Below are 24,165 nucleotides of genomic sequence, written 5' to 3'. Positions count from 1 at the left end.
GAGCTAAACTCGCATGGATAAGATTCAAGTTCATATGTGTTCAGGTAGGGCCCTGCCTAGTGAGCCTCTAGCCCACCAGCATCCTCCATGTCCTTTAACATCTACGACCTTTCTAGGTATTTTCTATTTCCGGAAATTGGATATTTGGAACGGAATCGGAATGAATATTGAAAAATATATTTTCATTTCAAGAAATTAGGAAGATAATGAATTTTAAGACTAACAGTAACAGTAATAATAATATAATAATAAATACAATAATATACTTTCAAAATTAATGTTAATACTATAAGTGATGGTGGGGTTGGAAAAAAATGAGGATGGAAGAAAAACGATGAGAATTATAATATAGTGATAATAATAGGTCAAAAGCTTTTGTAAGTCTTTTGATTTAATACTAGTTTGTCAACTTTATTTTTCTTTGTATTAATATTAATCATTTGCTTTTGAATTATATTTATTTACGTCCTGTACAGAAATGCAGCCAATCATGTGATTAACTCTATTTTCAAATAGTTGTTTAGTCTTTATTTGACCTAACATTCATATTGTCTTTAAAACTATTGTCATAATCTATTTTTGAATTATTCTCTAAATTCACGTTTTCTCTTCTAAGAAAATCAAAAAAATATTTAAATTGAAAACAAAATAAAATAAAAAAAATAATAGCAATGAGAAGAGGATGGCACCGAAGTGGCCTGAAAATGGCTAAAATTTGGTTAAGGAGGTTCACAAATACAAAGATTGAAATTTGACAATATTTTGTTGGCTAAGAACATTCAATCAGGAAGAAAAGTCCAAAATTAGATGTTTATGGACTCAATTAAATTTTATTGAAGGTTTAATTGAATTTATGGAGGGTTTGATTGCAAGAAAATTGATTTTTTAAGTCAATTTGAGGTTTAATTAGGAGAAATTAAAGTCTCATGGTCAAATCATAATTTTTGTGAATTGATTTGGTCAAGCTTAATTGCATAAATATTGAAGTTTGATTGCCAATTAGAGACTTAATTGAAGAAATTCGAAAACCAAGGACCAAACGGGAAAAGGCACATAAATAAAGGGCTTGTAATTAAGCGAATCAAGAGTCAAATTGAAGAAATTTGAAGTTTATTAATCAATTGAGGGTCAAATTGCATAAATCAGAGACCAAGGACTAAAGTGAAAATGTGGCCAACTTCAGGGCCGACAATTGAATTTGAAAGGGATGTAATTGAATTGATTTTTAAAATCAAAATTGCAATTTAGGACTTGATTGAACAAATTATAAATTGAAGACTGATTTGAAATTTTACACGATTTTGCCGCAATTTCCTTTTAAATGAAATGCATAGCGCGTTTTGCTCAAAATTGCGCTATTTCATCCACTGTTTCAAAAAAAAAAAAAAAAAAAGAAGAGAAAAGCAAAAAAAAGAAGACCCCCTCCCCACTTTTTTGAATGGCATTGTAGGTCTTGTTCTTCCCTTGGACGCGGGAGGCAGGGGAAGAAGAAGCTTTTGTTCCACTGCTTTTCTCTCTTTCCTTTTTCTCTGAAAGACCCAAAAAGACGGCGATAAAGACCCCCCACTTGCCTAAGCTTTGACTCGTGGCATACCACAAGGTGAAAAACAGAGGGGACATGCCCCTCGGGTGGTCCTGGGTAGCTGTATAGTGGCTGCCCTGGCCACCTTACCCCTGTGCCATGACTGGACAGGGGTAGTAGGCCTTCTCCCCATGTTTTTGTCTATAAATGTAAAGGAAGAGAAAGCAGAAAAGGAGGAGAGGAGGTGAAGAAGAAGAAAAAAAAACAGAGAAAAAAAAAGGAGAAAAAGAAAAAAAATAGAGGAATAGAGAGAAAGAAGAGAGGAGAAAGAAAACATAAAAAAGAGAAGGAGAAGACGTAGGGACTGATGTCTTTACACGGAAAAAGAAGAAGCATTGCAGTGGCCGCCACTAAGCTTCCCAGCCACCACCTTCACCACAAATGACATTGAACACGCTTCTTCACTCCAGGTAATCTTCTCTCCTTCTCTGATCTGTATTCCTGGTTGGTTTCATTTGCATGCAGAACGTGAGCAATTCACGTTCTGAAGCAAATGAAAATATAATTAGTCGGTTATTGTGCTATGCACAGTAACTAGCTATCCACACGGTTGGGCTGCCCTGTAGAAAGCAGTTTCTTTTTGGGTTGGTTCTGGCCCAGTTTTTTTTTGGGCCAACTCCGACCCATTCAAAGAAAAAAAAACAAAAAAAAATTGTTTTATGCATATGGCTAAGTCTCTAAAAGCTAAAAAAAAAACATATTGTATTTTCATACAATGAAGAAAACTTTTAAAAATATGTTTTAGCATGCATTTTGGCTTTAATAATTAGTTTATTAAAGTCACGAGAACTTGACCAATTTTTTTTTTTTAAAATACTTTGTTTCATTTTAGTATAAGAGATTATGAGTTTATACGTAAAGCGTATTCCTGATATTAAAAGAATAGTTCTTTTGTTGACAATAGAACGGTTAGGTTTTACCCGATAACATAAGGATCTCTTTACCGAGGAGGATTTTTCTTAAACTATAGATGAACCAACAATTAGAAACACGACAAGATCTTAACATATATCAACAATAAAACAGTGCAACATACCTTAGGTAGGGCGTACTTATGGTGCTAATATCTTCTTTTACTCAACTAGTCTCCGTACCCAATCTCTAAGACCAGTTAGGGTTCCTAGTAACCAAAATACTAGGTGGCGACTCTCATTCCATCTTTCCTCTTAAAAGACAAGGATTCATTGTCTTCTTTGTTTTTGCCAGATAGATACACTTACACCTTGAGAGTGGATCGATTACGCCGACGCCGCACACGTGTGACAACTATTATGTTACACCCCATCATATTATGACACATGTCTCTAAATTATTTTTATATAATAAATTTTATTAAATGGATATTATTTTATAGTGGGATATAACCTAAAAATTTAAAAGCAACTCAAGCTTATGGTCAAACAAGGAATAAAAAAGATGATTTTTTTAAATTGAAGGGTTGGGATTAATACAAATAAAAATAGCAGAGACAAACTAGTATAAAATTAAGAATTCATGGTCACAAATAAGCTTTTAACCACCACCATCACCAATAATTTTTAGAAAAAAAAAATATTATAACTGTTATACGCGGTAATGATAGTGATTAAGATGGTGATAATAATACTAGTTGATATACAATGAATAGAAATAATACATCATTTTTAAAAAAAGTATTTTCATTCTTATTTTTATTCTAAATGAAACCATGTTTAATTTTTATTTTCATTCCCATCTTCACCCGAAAGAAGTGGGGGTGTAACATCCGTTTCAATTCTGCCAATAAAAAAGTCATTTCTTTACTTGTGATCTGTTGGCAAGAAACACTGGTGATAGTTAAAAAAAAAGACTTTACTGTTGTTTGTTAGTGTGAATACCTTGTTATTTTTCATGTAATATGGATATGCTAGTTTTCCATACATGCTCTAACTAGAAAACATTCCATAAACTAGAATATCATTAATAGTCCACATTAAAGCTATTTTCATATGAAAATTTTGTTTCATTGATACATCATAAGTTAAAGTCCTAAGGATCATAACTATGTCGACTCATCAATTGAAGGTCACAGATAAACATCTATATTCTGCCCCGGACTATTAGGATTGAGTATGACTGTAGATAAAAATATGAACTCCGGCCAACAAGAATAACAAGCAACAAATGACCTGAATGGATTGAATCAGTTTGTATATTACCTAAGATACATATTCCTAGATTCAGCTAAAAAGTGAGGATGCACACTGTTAAAGTGTTTCCATACTTCACTGTTAGAAGGGTGCACCATTATTTCATCCACCATATCATGTGATTGGTGCCATGTCATGTACTCAGTAGTCTTTGGTGACATAATTAACCTCTGCAATCTATGTTATCTTAGTTTTTTATGTGTGAAAGGAGTCCTTCCCCTACTAGTTCCGGTTTATAATGGGAATGTCCATATGTCCTGCACTTGGTCAACTCAACATTTTCTAGGTAGTATAGCATGTAGAAGTTTGGACACATGTTAATTTCTTAGAATCCTAGACCGAGGGGTTTCATCATGGACTCAGTAGCATAGAAGTTCTCTTTTAGCCCGTTCCTTTCAGGTAAAATGCTTCTTGCTCATTTGACAATTCTATCATAATCGGTCTCACTCAACCCATAATCCGACTTGATGGTAAACACCTGTGCAATGACCGATAATTTACTGTGATTTATGTAACCATCTCATAATAGTTCGTTAAAATCTTTCAAAAGATCATAAAACCTGACGAGTCTACATTAGGTTCTTCATCTATGATAGGACATTAACTGGCATGACCCTAATTCATTCTCATCACATCCATAACCATAGTCCTACAAGGATTATAGTTGTCATCTACAACTCTATGCATGTTACTAGTAGTAGAAGTTGACCTAACCATCCTTTCTTCTATGATCTTGTGAGGAACAAATGGTTCTCCATATGCATACCAACATACGTATTCCTTTATGAATTCGTTTTGTAGAAGATGCATCATTACAACATTTAGATCAAATTTTTTTTTATTTTTACACTTCTTACATGGACACTTAATACCAAATCCAATAATATTTCTTGGATTAGATGTTGCGTAATTAATAAAACCCTGAACCTTATTACAATAATCCATCCTTTGCAATTCTTAGGGTGAATCTAAATACATCCATGAATGATCATCCATCACTTATATCGAACCTATATCAAATAATGATGACAACATGTATTAATTAACTATGTTAACTAAATAAATTTGTAAAATTATTGGTTTAGGTCAAGATTATTCAACCTAATTTGTCAAGATTTACCAATAGAATTATTTCAATGGTAAATTCACCAGCAATTCTATCGATATATATGAAACATCATTGTACGATTTGCTTGTTTGAATCCTAATGTAATTTCATCGGTAACGGCATCTGTAAAACCTTCCACGTCATTGAACTGTTTGGTTTTTTTATTTCTTCTATTCCGATGAGACTCTCTCGGTATATAACCGATGAAGTTATCAATGAAAAAAATTCGGTCAGTAAAAATCACCGTAAAATACCAATAGAAAAAATCCATTGATGTTTCCATCTTTATTTGTCGATTTTCAGGTGGTGATTAAAGAGCAAACACTACCAGAAATTCGCTTAACACTAATGGAATTACCGACAAAATAATTATGTTGGTAAATTACAGAGATAATTATCGACGACACTATTCCGTCAATATTTCAGTCGGTATATACCGACAAAATACTATGTTCGATATATACAGATGGAATTATAGATGAAATATTCAGGATTAAAAAAAAAAAAACGCTTCGCTGACGTGGAAGTTTTTGCCGGCGATTTAATTGACAGATTCATCGAGGGATTCAAATCGGGATCTCCATACAGTGATGTGACCATTTCACCATCAGAATTGCTGACGGAATCATCGAGGGATTCAAACCAGGATCTTCGTACAGTGATGTGACCAATTCACCATCAGAATTGCCGAGGGAATCATCAATACAATGAGTCCGTCGGTGATTTCCTCGGTAAAAGTTAATATATCACCATTTTGCCGACCCTCTTGTCCCCTATTAATCCTTCTTTTTCCCCATCCCAACTCTCCCCTCCCTTCCCAAACTGCAAACAACCATCCCCTAAAAAAAATCCCCCTCTTCTCAACACAAGTCATATTTCTTTAAGTTTTGTGGTCACAACATCCGTGTTCTGTTTTATTATGGATTTTATCATTTTTTGTAAGTAAATCTATCTTTTCTTATTTTAACATTTAAATGTTAATGTTACTGTTTTTTTAGTATATGTATGTTGTTAGTGTATGTACATGTTTATTGTTATTTCTCAAACAAACTTGTAGTATGAATGTATAATTTTGTACTTGTTATGGTTTGTTTTAGATTTTGTAAAATTGTATTTGTTTGAAAATTTTTGAAACTTTGTTGAATTACCGAATCACATGTGTTGTGGTGAATTAATTAATAGCTTATTTAACAGGTCTGTTTTAATTTTTATCAATGCTATTGCAGTGTTGTAATTTACACAAATTTATATGTATAAATTTGTATGGACGTTGATAATTGATAATGAATATTTATGAGAAGTTGTAATTAGCTTGTTGGATAATCTCGAGGTAAATCAATATTTTTACAAATTTATTTACCTAACATAGTTAATTAATACATGTTGTCATCGTAATTTTCTAGAGGTTTGATAGAAGTCATAGATGATCGTTCATGGATGTATTGAGATTCACCCTAAGGATTGTGGAGGATTGATTAATCTAATGAGGTTAAGGGTTTCATTAATTTCGCAACATTTATTCCTAGAAATTTTACTGGAGGCGGTATTAGGTGTCCATGCATGAAGTGTGAAAATAAAAAGTATCTACATCCAGATGTTGTAATGATGCATTTTCTACACAAAGGGTTTATGGAGAATTATCTGTGTTGGTTTGCACACGGAAAAGTATTTTTTTGTCATGAGAGCATGGGAGTAAGGTGGTTGGGTCAACTTCTAATGCTAGTAATGTGCATGGAGTTACAAATGACAATAGTAATCTTTACATGAATATGGTTATTAATGCAATGAGAATAAATCAAGGTAATGGCAATCAATGTCCAATCGTAGAAGAAGAACCTAATGTAGATGCAGTTAGGTTTTTTGATATGCTAAAAGACTTTGATGAACCATTATGGGATGGCTGCACGAACCATAATAAATTATTGGTTGTAGCATAGGTGTTCACCATCAAGTCAGATCACGAGTTGAGGGAGGCCGGGTATGAAAAAATTATCGAATGGGTGAGAGGCATTTTACCTAAAGGGAACTGGCTGAAAGAAAACTTCTATGCTACAAAGTCCATAATGAAACCCCTCGGTCATTGCAAGATTTCACAGTTTTACTGACGTAAATATTCTGTCGTTGTGTGATTGAGAGTTCGTCAGTAAATTATTTACTGACTATAATACCAACAGAATATGTTCGTCGACTTACCTTTCATCGATGATTTCCTATTTCGTCGCTATATCCGTCGGAAAAACAAAAAAACCATTTTCCGACAGTTTTACAGACGAAATTTGCACACAAAAAAAAAGTTTCTCGCTTGAAATATACTTACAGATTTTAATCCATCGGTGATATCGCAAGTTACCAACGGATAGTTACTATCGGTAAATTTGTCGGTGAATGTGGGAAATACCGACTGAATATGTCCGTTTGTAAATTCGTCAGTATGTTTGATAGCTACTGTCAAATACTGACGGAACAATTCTGTCGGTAAATCTATTGGTGAGTGCATGAAAATACTGACCGAATGTATCCATTTATAAATTCGTTAGTGATGGTGGTGGCTGTTTAATGTCGACGGATTAATTCCTTTGTAATTTTTTTTAAATTTTTTTTGTAAAATTATTTAGAATACATAATATAAAATGATATAAATTAATGGTAATAAAAACCAAATATGCAAATAAAATTTATATTAAGCATCAAAAACAGAAAATCAAAGTTAAATAATATTCATTACAAAATGAATGTGTTTCAACAAAATATTAAACAAAACTTTAGAAGTAAATAATGTTTATTAAAAATTAATATAAAGGTGGAGGAGGAGGAGGAGGAGGAGGCTGCTGGTCATACGACAAAAAAGGATTAGGCGCACATGTTCCACCTTGTGTCATGTTTATGACCATTTCGCGAAGCTGTTCGTAGGCCGCTCTTTGTTGTTTAGACTCCGCTCTTTGTTGTTCTTTGAGTTGTGCGTATGCCTCTGATAGGTGGTTGTACTTTTCAGTGAGCTGAGCCATGTGTTGCTGCAAGGCCACAAACTCCTTAGATTGGGAGCTCGATATTGATTATGAGCTCCCGACGGTTGAAGAACTACGGGCTGACCGCAAGTTGTCAGCCGTAGTTTTGGAGAGCCCGTAAACTCGAAATGTTGAGCACGACTGTCAACGAACTGTTGCGTCCCTTTTTGGCGATCTTGACTCTGCACGTGCATCTCCTTAAACAGCTCTATTGGGCTCGGCTCACGTCCAAGAGACGTAGCCTATAATGAAAATAATTTATTAATAACAAACGTTTCACAATTTATTAACAAATTAATTTAAAAAAATATTTCATTTAAATTAATCTTACCATCTGTTTCGCATGTGCAGCAAACAAAACGGAGCCACAGGTGTGCGTTGTCACCGGGCCATGAATTGGCCGATTTCAGTTTCCAGAACTGTACTGTGAGCGTCGTGTGAACCGCTCAGACGTCATGTACTGAAGATAGTGCGGCCATATATCTTCCGGGATGTATATCGGTTTGAAATCCCTCCAAACCGCAACATCGTTCCAGCCTTGGAACCCCCTATCCCTCGCTATTTTTTTTGCCCTTTTTTGGGCTTTGTACCAAAAATCACGCAACGTACTTCACGCAAGAAAAAATTACATTTCAAAACATAAATTTTGTTCTAAAAAAAACATTGTATTGTTTTTCATGTTACCACGCACATTCCTTGATTCAGCTGAAAAGTCAGGATGCACACTGTTAAAGCGTTTCCACGCTTCGCCGTTAGAAGGATGTACCATCACACCATCAACCGCATCATGTGCTTGGTGCCATGTCATATGCTTAGCAGTCCTTGGTGACATGAATAACCTCTGCAGTCTAGGTGTGATCGGGAAGTATCTAAGTTTTTTATAGGCCATTAGAGTCTTTCCCATGCCAGTTCTGGGTTTGTAACGGGAATGCCCACATGTCATGCACTCAGTCATCTCAGCATTTTCAAGGTAGTATAACATGCAGAAGTTAGGGTATATGTCAATTTTATGGTATCCTAAACCGAGGGGTTTCATTATGGACTTTGCAGCATAAAAGTTCTCTTTCAACCTGTTCCTTTCAGGTAAAATGCTTCTCGCCCATTCAATAATTTTGTCATACCCGACCTCACTCAGCCCGTGATCTGACTTGATGTTGAACACCTGTGCCACAACTGATAATTTACTGTGATTTGTGCAGCCATTCCATAATGGTTCGTCAGAATCTTTCAACAAATCAAAAAACCTAGTTGCATCTGCATTAGGTTCTTCTTCTACGATTGAACATTGACTGATATTACCTTGATTCATTCTCATTGCATCCATAACCATATTTCTGTAAGGATTAGTGTTGTCATTTGTCATTTCATGCACGTTGCTAGCACTAAAAGTTGACCCAACCACCATTTCTCCCATTCTCCTCTTACTAACAAATACTTCTCCATGTGCATACCAACACTGGTAATTCTCCATAAACCCTTTGTGCAGAAAATGCATCATTACAACATCTGGAAGCAGATACTTTTTATTTTGACACTTCCTGCATGGACACCTCATACTGTCTCCAGTAAAATTTCTGGGAATAGATATTGTGAAATTAATAAAACCCTGAACCCCGTTATAATAATCAATCCTTCGCAATCCTTGGGGTGAATCTCGATACATCCATGACTTATATATATTGAACCTCTACAAAATTATGATGACTTCATGTATTAATTAACTAAGTTAGGTAAATAAACTTGAAAAAATATTACTTTACCTCGAGATTATCCAACAAACCAATCACAACTTCTCATAAATATTAAATATTCATTATGATCATTTATTTAACGTCCATACGTACAAATTAATATATATAAATTTACGGAAATTACCACACCGCAATACCATTGATAAAACTTAAAACGGACCCATTAAACAAGCTATTCATTATTTCAAAACAGCACATGTAATTTGGTAATTCCATAAAGTTTTAACGATTTACAAACAAATACAATCTTACAAAATCTAAAACAAACCATAACAGATATAAAATTATACATTCATATATTACAAGTTTGTTTCAGAAATAACAGTAAAACATGTACATCTACTAACAAAATGCATATACTAAAAAACAAAACAAATTAAATTGACATTTAAATGTTAAAATTTAAAAAGATAGAATTACTTACAAAAATTGATAAAATCCGTCTAAAAATCAAAACACGGATGCTGTGACCACAAAACTTCAAGAAATATAACTTATTGTGCTGAGATGAGGGAGATTTTTGTTTAGGTGTTGGCTATTTGCAGATGGGGAGAGTTGGGATTATGAAGAAGAAGGAGAAATAGGGGAGGAGAGTGTCGGCAACAGGGAATTATATTAACTTTTATCGACGGTTTCACCGATGAAAATGTCTGTCAGTGTATTCGTCGGTCTTTCTATCGGTAAAATAGACACGTCATCGTACGGATCAACCATTTCAAATATGTCGGTGATTCCGTCAATATGTTTAACGGTGAACTGTTCACGTCACTGTACGGGTCTGTCGTTTTGAGTCCGTCGGAAAAAACCTCCCCGCCAAAACTTCCATGACAGCGACCCACCTTTTTTTTTTAAATTCTGAACTTTCCATCCTTAATTCGGTCGGTAACTACCGATAGACATTATCCATCGGCAGTTATCAACCGAATTACGGAAAAAAAAATTCTGTCGGTAATTTCGACCTCAAATTGCCAACAGAAATATTCCGTCGGTAAATCCGTTGGTATTAAGTAAATTTCTGGTAGTGGGTTTAGAATACCAGAAAATTGACATGTTCCTTAATTTCTGTATGTTATACTACCTTGAAAATGATGAGCTAACCGAGTGCATGACATGTGGGCATTCCCGTTACAAACCTAGGTTTGGCAAGGGAAAGACCATCATAGTATATAAAAAACTTATATACTTTCTAATCACACCTAGACTGCAGAGGTTATTCATGTCACCAAGGATTGTTGAGCACATGACATGTCACCAATCACATGATGTGGGTGATGGAGTGATGGCGCATCCTTTTGACAGTGAAGCATGGAAACACTTTAACAGTGTGTATCCTCACTTTTAAGCTGAATCAAGAAACATGCATCTTGGGTAATGTACAGACAGATTCAACCCATTCTGGTCATTTGCAGCTCCTTATTCTTATTGGCCGATCATACTCACGGTTTATAACTTGCCACCGGGGATGTGTATGAGGCTAGAGTTCATGTTTTTATCTACTTCATACCCGGTCCGAGTAGCCCGGGTCGGAATATAGATGTTTGTCTTTGACCGTTAATTGATGAGTTGACGCAATTGTGGTCCTCCGGAGCTTTGACTTATGATATATCGAGGAAATAAAATTTTGTTATGAGGGTGGCTTTGATGTGGACTACCAATGATTTTCCAGCTCATGGAATGGTTTCTGGTTGGAGCACGCATGGAAAACTACTTTGTCCATACTGCATGGAAAACAACAAGGCATTCACACTAACAAAATAAAGTAAAGCTTCTTTTTTTTACTGTCACTGTCGTTTTTTGTCGCCGAATCATAGGTACAGAAAGAATATAAATGATTTCTTTATTAGCGGAGTTGAAAAGGATGTTGCACCCCTATGTCTTTCTGGTGAAGAATTGCATGATGTTGTATAATAGTACGATGACATTGTGTTCGGTCTCCAATCATGTAAACAGCAGTTTCTTGGTTTTGGTTTGACCCATAATTGAGTAAAGCAAAGTATATTTTGTGAGCTTCTTTATTGGAAGACCAATCTTCTTCACCATAACCTTGACGTCATGCATATAGAAAATAACATGTTTGAGAACATTTTCAACACCGTCATGGATGTGAAGGGGAGGACAAATGACAACATCAAGGCTATATTGGATATAGTTTTGTTCTGTAACCGTAAAAATATAGAGTTGGTTTATGATGGGTCACAAGTTGCAAAACCAAGAGCAACTTTCGTGTTAGAGAAAAATGCACAACTACTAGTCTACAAATGGCTTAAGAATCTGTGTTTTCCTAATCGACATGTCTCGAACATATCAAGGTTCGTTAATACAGAGGAATGCAGATTGTATGGAATGAAGAGTCATAACTGCCATGTGTTTATGCAAACACTCATTCCATTAGCTTATCCTGATTTGTTGCCAAAAAGGATATAAGTTGCACTTACGGAGATCAATCATTTCTTTAAAGATATATGCTCCAGCAATATGAATGTTGATCTCATTGAGAGGCTTGAAACAAATATCATCGAGAGACTATATAAACTTGACATGATATTCCCTCCATCATTTTTTGACTCAATGGAGCATTTTCCCATACATCTACCGTTGGAGGTAAAAGTTGGAGGACCAGTCTAGTATAGATGGATGTACCCATTCGAACGGTTATATATTACAGTTGCAATGTAATTCATATATAAAAGTATTTTCTTTGTTTTTCTTAATTGAAAATATTTGATTAATTCAATGCAGGTACTTGTTCATTCTCAAGAAAAAAGATTAAGAATAAGGCGTATGTTGAGGCTATGATATGTGAGGCCTATATTGTTGAGGAGATCTCAACATTTATCTTGTACTATTTCGAACTTCAATTGATAACGAGAATCAATCGTGTTCCACGACATGATAATGGTAGTGAAGTGCCTTTTAGTGGAAACTTGTCAATATTCTCTAATCCTGGATGACCCACACCTAAAAATGCCGCAAGGGGAAGAGCTAAGACCTTTTATTCAGTAAGTATATGTACTTTAATTAAACTTTGTTAATAATGTACTATTTATAAACTCATTATCTCTTGCAAAGTTACTGTATGTCATTACAAAATTCTCGTTTATTGTTTATTGCTCTACATTACATACAAGGCTTATCAAATGGGAAGGAGTACTACAATGGGTATTTTATCAAATGGCTGGTGCTGGCCCATTTTATCTTTTGGGCCGGTTCAGGCCCATTTTTCATGTTGGGCCAGTGCTGGGCCATTTTTATTTTATGTTGGGCCGTGCTGGCCCATTCCAATTTTATACCAACAAAATACAAATTCAGTATTAAAATACCCGGGTTTTTTTATCAAAAAAACTTCCAAAAATACAAAAAAATTGAAAAAAAGAAAACAAAATGTTTTTATGCATATGACCAAGTGTCTCCATACCCGATCTCTAAGACCGGTTAGGGTTCCTAGTGACTAGAATACTAGGTGGCGACTTCCATTCAAATTTTTCACTGATAGGAGACAAGAATTCCTTGTCTTTACACATTTGCCATAAATAAACCATATTACAATTTTTTTTCCCTTGAGGGTGGATGATCGCCGCGATGCCGCACATGTGCGACATAATGGCGACTCTATTGGGGACCTTGTGGACTAAGCTTTGTTTTTGTCTGATTATTGTGTTTTATTGTTGTGGCTTTTTTGTTTATTTTTTATGCATTTCCTTTATTTATTTCTTATGCGCTTTAATTTCTGTACATAATTGTTGATGCATTATTAGAATTGCCTCATGCATCACATGCTTTAAATTTTGGAAAACACACACAAACTTTTAAGTTAGGTGAGGAACTAGCGATCTGCCTATGACCATTGGTTAGGATTCAAATGCGTGAAACTCCTAACTCATATTTGAGTGCCTTCTTGGTAATGGTGGGTATATGTGCCTTAACCATTTCTCGCAATGCCCCTATACTGTCTTTACAAAGATCATCACTGGGCATTTATGAGACCTTTTTGAGACTAAGTAGAAAACCTACCTAAATTCACATAATGAATAGAACTTGTCCTTAGGTTGTATGTGTTATCTTTATTTACATCAGGGTAAACCTTTCTTGAAACATCTTGAACTCAAGACTTGTGGCAACTCCCATTCAATTTTCATTGTAGAGTGTGGGCAATAATCAAGATTCTTGTTTCATAATACAATAGTTATGATCAGATGTCACCTCTCGAAGGGCAAGTCTATTATATAAATTACATGTTCATACATTTAACATGCATACATGGCAGATTGAAATATAGGTCTCCAAAAAGTCTACAACACCCGACTTAAAGCGAGAAGCATGGAAGATAAAGAGCATGCTCAACGTGATGCCTATTTTTAAGAAGAGCTGGAGTATCTGAAAACAAGTATGGCTCACTTCACTAGCTGACTCGAGCAAACACTGAAAAATACCTTTGGTGAAGGTCCTTCTAATCGACCGGTCACCTTTAATCCGACTCCTACTACCGTTCAGCCTGAGAAAGAACGAGTCAACATGATCAAGGGCCTCAACAAAATCCAACATTTATGCAATCAACAACACCTACACTAGCACCGACAATCATGGAAGCATCTGCTAATGAATCCTACAGGGCTATGTCATCTGATAGCATTGATCAAGCTACAATAGAGGCGCTGGAAGCCAAACTAAAAGCCATTAAAGGGGTAAACTTATATGACCCGATACGAGCAACAGAGATGTGTCTGGTCCCAAACGTGGTTGTCCCAAAGAAGTTTCGTGTTCCTAAATTCATTAAATAAAGTGGAACATAATGCCTGATGACTCATCTCAGATCCTACTGTAATAAAATGGCAAAGGTAGTACATGATGAAAAACTACTAATGTATTTTTTTCAGGAAAACTTGAGTGGGGCAACTTTGACCTGGTATATGAGATTGGACAACACAAAAATCCGAAGCTGGAAAGATCTGGTGGATGCTTTTTTCAAGCAGTACAAGTATAACATGGACATCGCTCCCGACAGAACCAACTTGTCCAATCTAGAGAAAAGGGACAAAGAAAGCATAAGGAATATGCTCAAAGATGGCGGGAATCAGCTGCTCAAGTACATCCCCGAAGTCTAGACAAAGAGATGGTCTCTTTATTTGCCAACACACTCAAAGCACTCAAAGAGGCTTTGAAAGAAAAGAGGTCCACCATGTTGAAGATGGCTACAAGGGTAGGAAAAACTTATCCCAAAACTACCACACTCCATCCTAAATTGCGAACATTAAAAAACCTAAACCCCAAAACTTTCAAGCTAAAAGCCAAATTGAAAATGACCAAAGGATTCAAGAACAACTGCCTCCACTACCGCTACCCCTGAATGAGATGTATCAAAAGCTATTGAGCATCAGACAGATAGCTCCAGAACCTCTGACACCTATACAACCACCTTATCCTAATTGGTATAAACCAGAACTTAATTGTGAATACCATGCTAGTATTGTTGGGCATAACATCCATACCTACAACACCTTTAAGAGAAAGCTTCTGCAATTAATCAAGGCTGGGTGGTTAGAATTGGAAGATGCCTCTAATGTGAATACAAACTCATTGCCTAATCCTGTTTGAAGCACATTAGGATGGAATGTTTGAGGGACTAGAAAGCATCAATGGTCCAGCATGGGTGTGGAAATAATAGCTAAATTTTGGACACAAAGTTTGACCGTAGTGTTGTACTACATCGTCTTTGAATCCATCTGTAAAGAACTTTTAGGGAGGAGGCTAGCCTAAGAACAGATTTGCCAAAATAGAGGAATGAAGCCTGTCTTATTATTGCCTTTTCTAAAGGCTTTTGAAGAAGACTTTCTCTATTAATGAGCTTTTCTTGTGAAATAAGATCATGTGTTTTCCTGTGTTCATATCACACCCTTCTTTTTTGTTATTACATGTAAATAACATTTTGAGCATAAGTTTTGCTCACAAAACTACAACACAAAGAATCCTTCAGTGTTTTCCTTTCTTCCAAAACCAGATATATTCTATTATGTTTTCAAAGATATTTTTGGGACCTCATAGAAATCGTGTTGGTATTTGTCTAAAACAAATGCATTCTGGAAATTCAAGTGATTTCTTAGAAGGGTAACCATATACCTAGAAAACTTGAAAGAAAAGGACAAAACAAAAACAAAAACAAAAACAAGGATAAACAATACCATGAGGTGACTCAAAAACTGAGTTTTATTTGAATGAATAAATCACTTTGCATACGCGTATGAAAGCAAGACCTATCCTCAATGCATGATTTTGAGATGAGGAAATGCCAACTTTGATAAATCCTTTCACAATGATGAAATATATCATTTGCAGTCCCATTTTGAGCCTATTACATTTTTTTGAAAACAAACCTTGACTAGAATCACACCCCACACTGGGGGGCAAATAAGAGAGGTTTTTTTTATCATCCAAACAAGGCAGTGAAAATGGGTGTGGAATTGATCATGTAATTTTTAGTCTTTTATTATCATCCAAATGAAGCAGTAAAGATAAATACTGTGATTGGTTAAAAAAAAAGATCCAAAGGATTCATAAGATTTGAGCTTCTCATAAAAAAAAACTGATGTTATTATGCTTAACCAAACAAAAATGAAGAAAACAAAGAGAAAAAGTCGAAACCCGAAACTAGAGGGCATGAAGACTATTTTGAAAAAACAAATCCAAAAGATAAAAGGTTAGGAAACAAGCATAAGTGATCCTTAGTTTTGAAATCCCTTAAACACCTTTTAAGCCTGCAAAATATTCTTTTCTTCATAACCAATAGCCAAAGCCTACATTACGTACCTAATAAAGCCCTTTCTGAGCAAAGGCAAGCAATCTGGATTGGTAGGCAATGCTTTCACGTGTGGGTCAAATCTTTATTCATACCAATAAAATGAATGCTTTGAACCAGTTCGGTTCTCAATAACCCTCAAATTGAAATTTAAACCTTTGTGACCAACCAGATGTCACTTCATCTTTAAACCAAAAGCAAAAAGCTTTCATCACTTCAAGAAACCTGTCTAAAGGAATCACTTGAATTTTTTAGAACAAGTTTATTTTCAACCAATGTCAAAATAATTTTTGTGATTGGAATAACTTGGAAGTTCCAAAAATTTTGCATGAAAACATTTCATTGCACAAAAAACCCAAACTTACTTTCACATATATTCACCCCAAAGTAAACCCGAATTGAACACTTGGGGGGGTATGCTCAAGCTAGGGGGCAATAAAAAACACATGGTAGGGCTGACTCTGTGATTCATTTTCTAAGAAAAATATCGGGCAAAATTAGCAACCGTGAAGGATAAAGATGTATGATGACATCAAACCTTTCCTAGAGGTCATGATCACAAGATGTGACTCTAGTAAGCAAAAGTGGAAAAGCCATCAAAGTTTACTACTAACACTACAACTTTAGAGAGAAAAGAAAGACACCATGAAGAAATAGGGGCCTATATTTCTCAGGTAAGTACACATGCATATCAAGCATAATGCATTTGCTTTCAACATTGACAGCTCAGTGTTTCACCCTTAATTTTTAGGTAGTGTGTTTTACAATCCTACCTCTTTTTGAGTGCGTCTTTGTGCCCTCACCTCTATTTTTGAGTGCTCTTTTGAGCCTTCATCTCTTAGGTAGTGTGTTTTCTAACCCTACCTCATTTTGAGTGCACCTTTGAGCCCTCACTTCCTGTTATTTTCGAGTACGCCGTTGAGCCCTCGTTTCCTTTTGAGTGTGCCTTTAAGCCCTCACCTCTGTTTAAATGCGCCTTTGAACCCTCACCTCCTTTCGAGTGCGCTTTTGAGCCCTCACATCTTGGGTAGTGTGTTTTCTAACCCTACCTCCTTTCGAGTACGTCTTTGAGCCCTCACCATCTAATGGGTAGGTCACCAATTATAATTCGACCACTTCTCCATGTTTTTATCTGGGTAGATCATTCATTACAATGAGACCATTTCTCCACTTAGGTAGGTCACCCATTACAACACGACCGCTCTTTCCTTTTTCCATTTAGGTAGGTCACCCATTACAATTCGACCACTTCTCCATGCTTTTTTATCTAGGTAGGTCACCCATTACAATAAGACCATTCCTCTACTTGGATGGTCACCCATTACAACACGACCACTCTTCTTTTTTCACCTGGGTAGGTCACCCATTACAATTCGACCATTCTCCATGTTTTTTATCTGAGTAGGTCACCCACTACAATGAGACCATTCCTTCACTTGGGTAGGTCACCCATTACAACATAACTATTCCTTTTTTCATTTTTAGGTAGGTCACCCATTACAATTCGACCAATTCTTCATGTTTTTTATCTAGGTAGTTTACCTATTACAATGAGACCATTCCTTCACCTGGGTAGGTCACCCATTACAACACGACCACTCTTTCTTTTTCTACTTGGGCAGGTTTCCCATGAAAATAGACTAGGGTAAGTGTGAGTGTGTGGGCTGGTTGCCCGTGAAAATAGACCACTTTGAGAATGTTTGGGTAGGTTGCCCATGAAAATATACCAGGGTAAGTGTGAGTGCGTAGGCAAGTCGCTCGTGAAAATAAACCATCTTTCTTCAAAAAACAAAGGGTTTGAACACATAGGATCTTGGTTCTGGTTAGAGGGGATTGACGAAAGGAATCTCAGTTTATCCTAACCACACATAGGATTTTGGTTCTGGTTAGAGGGGATTGGTGAAAGGAATCTCATTATATCCTAACCACACACATAGGATTTTGATTCTAGTTAGAGGGGATTGGCGAAAGGAATCTCAGTTTAGTTTAACCACACACAATATTTTGGGTTTTGGTTAGAGGGGATTAGCAAAAAAAATATCAGTTTAGCCCAACCACACACAAGACTTTGGGTCCGGTTGAAGTTTTAGGTCAACCAAATTTTGAGAAGATCAGTTTCAGAAGACCAATTTTGTTTACCTTTACAACACTTATTATATCTTTTCTCCGTAAGCATTGTAAAGAGAGGCGCAACTATTGTAACTCATTTTTGGGTCCCCACACAAAAAATAATAAAATAAAAAAAAATAATCAAAAAAAATATTATAAGAAATATAAACATTGAAAAAAGGATGCCAAAACACCCTAAAAATAATCAAAAATTGGTTGAGGAGGTTAAAAAAATACAAAAATTAAAATTTGGCAGTATTTTATTGACTGATGATAACCCTGTTGACAAAGAAAATTTAATTTGAGGAACAAAAGTTCAAAATCATATGTTTATGGACTCAATTAAATTTTATTGAAGGTTTAATTGAATTTATGGAGAGTTTGATTGCAAGAAATATTGATTTTGGAGTTAATTTGGGTTTTAATCGGAAGAAATTAAAGTTTTGGGGTCAAATTATAATTTATAAAAGTTAATTTGATCAAATCAGGGGCTTAATTGTATAAATATTAAAGTTTTATGGCCAATTAGGGACTTAATTGAAGAAATCCGAGACCAAGGACCAAAATGCAAAACGTGCGCAAATTGAAGGACTGATTTTGAATTTAACATGTTTTGGCGCTAAAATCCATTTAAATGAAACGACGTGTTTTGGAAAAAACGGTGCCATTTCATGCACTGTTTTTAAAAAAAAAAACACACACACAAGATCCCAAAACGGTGCCGTTTTGAACGACACTGTAACCTTTCTTCTTCCCCTAGACAAGCGAGGCAAGGGAAGAAGAAGATTTTTCTTCCCTCTATTTTCACCGACTTGCTTCCTCTAAAAAGCATAAAAAAGATGTCGACCAAGGACACCCACTTGCCCAAAAGCTTTCCACGTGTTGGACGGGCGGCAGCACAGTGGCCACCCCAGCCACGTGCCTCCCCTGTTTTTCTCCTATTAAAACAGGGGAAAAGGAGAGAGAGAGAGGAGAGAACAAAAAAAAGAGAAAGAAGAAGAACATAAGAAAAAAAAAACAGAGAGAGAGAACAAAGAGATAGGGAAAATAGGGGAAGAACCGGTGAAAACCGCCATGCCGGCACTGTCTTTACCACCGCAGACGACAACAACCACCGCTAGCCACCATTAGGTAATCTTCTCTCCTTCCCTGCCCCGTTTTCTATTTTTTTTCATTTGCATGCAGAACGTGAGCAATTCACGTTCTGTAGCAAGATGAAAATAAATAATGGTTATTGTGTTGTGCACAGTAACCAACCATTTATAATCTTTTGGGCCGGTGCTGGCCCATTTTATCTTTTAGGTCGATTCTGGCCCATTTTTCATGTTGGGCTGGTGCTGGCCCATTTTTATTTTATGTTCGGCCGTGCTGGCCCATTCCAATTTTATACCAAAAAAATACAAATTCAGTATTAGAATACCCGAGTTTTTTTGTAAAAAAAAAAAACTTTCAAAAATACTAAAAAATTGAAAAAAAGAAAAAAAATATTTTCGTGCATACGACCAAGTGTCTCAAAGCTAAAAAATCATATTTTGTTTTTCATACACCAAAAAAACCATGTTTTAACATACATTTTGGCATTAATAACCAGTTTATTAAAGTCAAGAGAATATTGACCAAAATTTCAAAAACAACAAAAAATTTATTTTGTTTGATTTTGCTATCAGGGATTACGAATTTATACGTAAAATGTATTCCTGATATTAAAAAGATATTTTTTGTTGACAACATAGAACACACATCTCCTTAGGACGGACTGACAATTAGAAACCACAACAAGACTTTAGATTTTATCAGACAAAACAATGCAACTTACCTCAGGTAGGGCGTAATTAGGGTGCTAAACCTTCCCTTTACGCAATCAGTCTCCGCACTCAATCTCTAAGACCAGTTAGGGTTCCTAGTGACCAAAATATTAGGTGGCGACTCCCATTCAAATTTTTCACTGATAGGAGACATGAATTCCTTATCTCTACACATTTGCCAAAAATAAACCATATTTACAATTTTTTTTCCTTAAGGGTGGACGATCGCCGCGACGCCGCACATGTGCGACAATGATGATGATATCCATATTAAAGATTGTGATGAAGGTGATGATTATTCAATTGCGATGAAGAAGAAGAAAATTCTGACTAACTATAAGAATGAAGCAATGTGTAAAGCATTAGTTTTCATGTAATATATATTATGGATGATATTTTATAACACGAAATATTTATTTTATAAGTGTTAAATGTTGTTATTGTTTTGTGCGATGGACAGTTTGTACTTTAAGTGTCTGCAAGAAGGTAAATAGGTAATACAAACATAATATTATATGCACAGAGCACGATCACTAACGTCTATACTACCGGATTACATGTCTGTCGGCATTTCACAGAGAGTTGCAAAACATTTACTGAAAATGCTACAATCACCGACATCCATACCGACGGATTACACATTCTCCAGCATTTCACAGAGAGTTGCAAAACATTTATTGGAAATGCCACCATCACCGACGAATCTACAAATGGATTACAGTTCATCAGCATTTATCAGCAGTTCACAATTAATGACCAATTCACCGACGAACAGTGTGAAATCCAAAGGGTAGGTATTAAATGCATCTCTAACCATGTGCTATTGCCGATGGAATTACCAACGATCTGCAAAAAATATGGAGGGTAATTAAAAATTCTAGTGCGAAATTCAAAATTTACTGATGGATTTTCAAAACATCACTGACGGAATAATTAAAAATAATATTATTTAAATTGTTCGTCGGCAAGTTCGTCAATAAAATTGTGCTATAAATCCCAGCGACCGCCCCTTCATTTCATTTCTTTATCTCCTTCTTTTCACATATCTCATTTTTGGTTTTTTTTTTCCCTCTCATTTGCTTCAAATCTCTTGTTTTTTGCTTGTAATCTCTAGTTATATCTTCAACAAATTAAAAGGTATGTATTTCCTCTACATCATTTGCTTTAAGATTTTATTTTTTTATTTGTTCTTTGTTTTTGCTGTTGTTATTTTTGTTATGTTTTTTATTTTGGTGTATTTTTATAATGTGGATAAAGTCTTGAAATAAACACATTATTAAGGTAAGCATTTTTCATTCCTAAAGTCTATAGTTTTTTTTTTTTTTAATTTGTTCAATATATTTTGTTGTTTGTATTGCCATAATAATTGAACACTTTGTTGAATTTTAATTGTTATTGTTGAATTTACCTTGTAATTAGTAATGGAATATATAGGAATAAATTTAATTATTTTATCTCAATTTTACTCTATTATTGCATGATATGTGTTTAATTATTTCCATTATTTTTAATTATTATTTGTATAGATGTTAGGTTATATACAAGATTTTTGAATGGGGTCAATTGGTTGTGGCTATTGTCAATATTTGCAGGTTTGAAAATTTTTGGTAGTCTCCAGTATAAGGGAGATGCTGCTGAATTGTTTTTTAACAATCGAATTTAATTATGTAATGATTCGTATAAAATTGTGTAGATGCATGGAACGAAATCAATAGCTCGTCGCTTACATAGGGTTGCAGCTAGTTCTTCTAGCAGTGAGGATGACATGTCCTTAGGTGCCAATCAAGAAGAGGCACATGTGCTATCTACCGATGTTGCGTCTTCCAACGTGGTTTCACAGCGCAGAGGTAGTGTGCCTTCACAACAGAATCAATTCACCCGCAAGTACGAGCCACATTAGAAGTACGACCTTTCAATGCAAGTTTGTTTCGCTATTAGTTTTTTTTAATTATAACATAATTTATGAACAACTAATCAATATTTCATTAATTTAATTTATTTTCAAGCTCACAAACATTGAGGTCACCCGAGTAATATAATCGGCGTTTAAATCATCGATGAGATTCTATTATTTCAATTGAGTTAGGTATCCAGACATCTTGAATGGATACCGAATATCGATGCATCGTTTGACAAATTTGAGGTTTGTGTTAATTTCTAATTTCTAGCTTATTTTTAATAATTATTAACATAATTGTAAATACATTATTATTTTTATTTTAAATAAATTACTTATACACAACACAAATTTGACTGGAACAACACGCATGACAATGTTGTGAGGAGGGAGTAAGAAATTCACGCTGCAACTAGGTAACATCGAAAACAATATGATATTTTTTTAAAACAAAATTATGTTTTAAGATCTAATTTTTCACTATGGAAGTAGGTTGCATGATTTTTGGTATGAAGCACAAAAAAGGCAAAAAAAAAAAAAATGTGATAGATAAAGGTCTCCAAGGCTGGAACGAAGTGGCGGTTTGAAGGGATTTCAAACCGCTACACATCCTGGAAGATATTTGGCCACAATATATTGAGCATGTGTTATCTGAGCGGTTTACGCGACGCTCACAGTCTAATACTAGCAATCAGAACTAGCAAATTCATGATTCGGTGACAACGCACATCGACGACTCAGTTCTATTTGTTGCACATGCAAAATAAATGGTAAGATTAATTTAAATGAAATATATCATTAAATAATTTGTTATTACTTAATTAATTTTTTCCTTACTGGCTACGCCTCTTAGACGTGAGCCAAGCCCAATTGAGCTGTTTGTAGAGATGACCGCACTCAATACTGTGTGGTATGTTTGTTCAACCATTTTATTTTGTAAGTTATTATTTTTATTGAATTGAATATGATGATTTCTTTTTTCATTTTTATGAGACCTATAATAACCGGTTGAGGGAGAGATATGGGAACGATCCTTTGACCCATCTAGATTTCGATTCGAATTTGTGAATGGAGGTAAATCATCTGGTGGACCCGAAAAAAATCAATTGTACGGGCTCTCTTACACTATGACCGAAAACTTTCGAGCAGCTCGTAGTGTCTCAACCGTTGGTAGCTCTCAATCAGTATCGAGCACCCAATCTAAGGAGTTCGTGGCCTTGCAGCAACACACGGCTAATCTCACCGAACAATACAAGCAATTATTGGTGAATTATGAACAAAACACAACTCACACGGCTCACCTCATCGAGAAATATGAACAACTTCACCAATTGATCATGAACATGACATCACAGAGTGGTGATACATGTGTGCTTTTTTTTTCTTTGCCGTATGGTACCAGGAACAACCAGCCTCCTCATTCTCCTTCTCCAGCTCTACCATTGTGCTAATTTAATATTTTTTTGGAAACACATTCAATTTGTAATGAATACTATTTAACTTTTTTTTTTTTAATGTTTAATAATTTTTTTTTTTGCATAATTGGTTTTTTTCTATTAATTTATATAATTTTATATTATTTATTATAAATAATTTTTTAAAAAAATTTAAAAATATCCATCGACGGATTTACAGATGGAATGTATCCATCGACATTTTACAGAAAGTTGAAAAATATTTACTGGAAATACCACAATCACCGAAGTCGTCACCGATCGATATATTCCATCTGCATTTTACCGAGAATTGAAAAATATTTACTGCATATGCCACTATCACCAACGAAATAAATCCATTGGTATATTTCCAGTGGGATTTTTTTTACGCACATTTTCTGTCTCTAAAACCATCAGTAATATTTTTTTTCTGACATAGTTAGCTACGGAATGTGGGATTACCAACGAAAGGGATGCTGACAAACGATTTATGTTAGTGATTTAGTCGGTAAAA

General features: G+C 35.1%; 2 pseudogenes; both read left to right on the top strand.

Moving 5' to 3' along the window:
• The first annotated feature begins 10,893 nt into the window (after positions 1 to 10,893).
• On the top strand, positions 10,894 to 11,597 carry LOC140955042 (uncharacterized; annotated as a pseudogene).
• Positions 11,598 to 11,666: 69 nt separating this feature from the next.
• Positions 11,667 to 22,218, top strand: LOC140955041 (uncharacterized; annotated as a pseudogene).
• The last annotated feature ends 1,947 nt before the right edge of the window (positions 22,219 to 24,165 follow it).

This window comes from Populus alba, chromosome 19 (assembly GCF_005239225.2).
Source record: "Populus alba chromosome 19, ASM523922v2, whole genome shotgun sequence".
In the NCBI taxonomy this organism is placed as follows: Eukaryota; Viridiplantae; Streptophyta; class Magnoliopsida; order Malpighiales; family Salicaceae; genus Populus; species Populus alba.
This window is presented reverse-complemented; position numbering and strand designations above follow the sequence as displayed.